The sequence below is a fragment of the Nicotiana sylvestris genome, chromosome 4, assembly GCF_000393655.2.
Source record: "Nicotiana sylvestris chromosome 4, ASM39365v2, whole genome shotgun sequence".
Classification (NCBI taxonomy): domain Eukaryota; kingdom Viridiplantae; phylum Streptophyta; class Magnoliopsida; order Solanales; family Solanaceae; genus Nicotiana; species Nicotiana sylvestris.
The window spans coordinates 169,831,280-169,834,591 of record NC_091060.1 but is presented as its reverse complement, the minus strand read 5'-3'; positions in this window follow the sequence as shown (position 1 = coordinate 169,834,591).

The window sequence follows — 3,312 nt, the reverse complement described above, 5'->3', positions numbered from 1 at the left end:
TTTATGACGGGTGTGGAGATCCAGTAGCCCATCTGAGGGGTTATCACAATGAAATGAGAAGTGTTGGCGGGAAAGATGAGTTGCTGATGATTTATTTCAGTGAGAGCTTATGTGTGGAAGCCTTGGAATGGTATACTAGTCAAGATGTTAGTAAGTGGTATGTATGGGGTGACATAGCTCAAGATTTTGTTCGATACATTCAGGATAATATAGACACTATCCCAGACCGCTCCTCCGTGTTTAAGATGGAAAAGAAACCCGAGGAAAGTTTTAGGGAGTTTGGGCTCAGATGGAGGGAACAAGTTGCTCGGGTCAGTCCCCCGATTGATAAAGAAAAAATGGTTAATCTTTTCCTACAAGCTCAGGGACCCACCTACTTCATTCATTTGATCTGAGCTTTAGGTTAGCCTTTTAATGATGTGGTAAAAATGGGAGAGATTGTATAAAAAAGGATCAAGTCAGGAAAAATCATGAGCTACTCTGCATTGAAAGATACTACAAAAGACATTTAGAATGTCTCAATAAGTTTGGGTGGAAGAAAGGGAAATAAAAAAGATGTTGTTGAGCCCCGCCAACGACAAGATCCAGTAGGTGTTCTTGCTTAGCGCTTTCAGCCTCAACATTGACCCCATGAATATCCACATACTCCAGATAATCCTCCCCAATGCTACTTTTCTCCACAAAATCCCCAAAGTCATACCTCACCCTGCCCACAATGTACCGTCATATGCCTTATCCTATCAACACCTGCAATGGCTTACACTACCGCCACAAATGTCTTGCCCCCCACTTCAAGTATATCAACCACTTACCCGCAAGAGGTTCCAACCGAGGCCGGAGTACAAAATGAAAAGGAAGCAACAAAGGGAAAAGTCTTTCACTCTTATTGGAGAATCATATGCCAGTTTGTTCCAAAGGTTGATGCAATTGGACATGTTGAAGCCGATTCAGATAAAAATGCAGAACCCTCTTTCAAAGAATTTAGATTATTCTCAAAGGTGTGCATATTGATCTAATGCCCCGGGGCATAGCATATAAAGATGTTGGAATTTGAAAAGAGTAGTCCAAAAGCTTATTGATGCATGTGACACTATCGTGCAAAATCCAGATGCAGTAGATACTAGCCAAAGTCCATTGTTTGTTCATAATGAAAGGCATATGGTAGGCATGATTTGTGTTGAAAAGGAAAATAAGAATGCTTCTGAGTTCCTTGGCGGGCCGCTTGCCGTGAAGTTTTCAGCGCTATCAGTCTTGGTTCCAGAAGTTGATCTTAAGAACAAGTTGGAAAAAGGGACCCAAAAGCAATTTGTTAAGGTCAATGTGATGGAGCCTTGTGAAGGTCCTAGTAACGTCGATGCGCGAATTAGTGGTTAAGATGTCGAGCTTGGAAATTGGAAAGACACTCCTTACTTGGTTAGCCATGAAGGAGTATTGGTAGTTTATTTTGTCATCATTTTTGTTGTCCTGGTCATTTTAGGGTTGTAATCCGGATATTGTCTTATGACTCAAACCCTTATATCCTTTTATTTTGCCTAGCTTAACTAGTCTAGTTACCTCGTTTAGTGTTATTTAGGTTGCTCTAGGGTTGTAACCCAAGTTTTATGTTGCTTGTTTTTTTGTTCAAACCCTTTCACCATCTGTTTAGTGCAATCATGTTCTCCGTTATTTCTCATCCGTTTTTCTTTAGTTTTCTTTTTCTTTTATATTTTTTTCATGCTGACTCTAGGGACATGACACGAATGCAGAATCTTTAGTCTGGTCTTAAAAGTTAGCCCAATCATGGAACAACGAAATAAGTTTTGAAGATGATAGAGAAACACTTGAGGAAATAAGTAAAGGTTTAGACATTTTAAGATCATTTAAAGCCCGAATTGTGTGAGACTGTGACAGATAGTTTGGAAAGTTAAGAGGATGTCAAGAATTTGTTACGAGAGAGTGCATCCCAGACAATTTGAAGCGAGCAACTTTGTATTCAAGTGCATCTCTCGTGATAAGATAATGCCAAGGTAAATCTGCTCCAAACTAATGGAGGACATTCATTGTGAAAAATAATTACCCAACAAGAGTTCAACACTCGACAAGGCACTAAAGGAAAGTGAAAGGAATATCAGTGATATCAATGCCGAAACTGTTAAAGAAATATTATGCATAATCTTTATTTTTCATCCTCGAGTTGCATGTGTTATATTTGGCATTTTTAGACATTGGGAGGCCCTCTTTCATCTACCAAATACTTTATACCGTTCGGTACCACTTTTGAGCCTGTGTTGATTTCTTTGACTTTCCCTCTTTTGGAATCAAGTTAGAGTCATTAAAAAAAAGCAAGTCCCCATAAGGTTTGTTTTAGAAAGTTCATCCCAAAAGAAAATTGATCCAAAAGAGAAAAAAAAAGGAAAAGAGATAAATAAAGAACAGAAGTCAAAAAGAAAAAAATAGAAAAAGAAGAAAAAAAGAAGGAAAAGAAAAATAGCAACAACAAAAAGTATTCTTTTGAACTACGTTCCAGATTCTTGTGTCAACAAGATACGTAGGCAGCCTTACTCTAAGGTTCGGTCACATCAAGTCAAAAATTCTAAAATTTCTCACTTCAAAAGAAATTGGGGCAGAAGTCCTGTTTTCTATAAAAGATAGTTCCAAAAGTTGTAAAGTTATACCTCATTTTGTCTTAGTTAGAATGTGAGCCTTCATGAATTTATTTCTTTCTAACCCTATTCAAAAGCCACATTACAGACCATAAAGACCTTTCAGATAATCTTTGAGAGTGTCGAGTTAAACATGCCAGGAGCATATGATATTTGTACCATGGTTAATGCCTTGTCAGTTGCACCACCAAAGGAAATGAAAAGAAAAGAAGAAATAAGAGAGTATTATTGGTGAAAACTCTCATGGGCACCATAAGGAGATGGTGAGTTGAGAGAAAGTACAAAAAAAGAGGCTTAATGGTAAAAACCTGTGTGGCACCATAAGTCGAATGATGATCGTGATTCTAATAGGACAATTGGAACATTGAAGTCAGTTTCACAGGAATAGTTGGACAGATCAGGTCGCTCAATCCAAAATTCATGTCATGGTCATTAGAGTTGGTATCCACATCTGGTATGTTTCTACTTTGTAATTTTCCTGTTAGATATCATCTCTTTCCATTGTCCCCTTACTATATTCCTCTTGCTTTATTTAAGTCCTCCTTTTGAGTTTGTATTATCAGAACAAGTGAGAAATGACTTCAAAATTTGCTACCAGCTTTCCAATTGCACAAAGCGGAGTTTAGCTAGCATATCAAAGTGGCATAAGTCAGGAAAAAGTGATATGCGC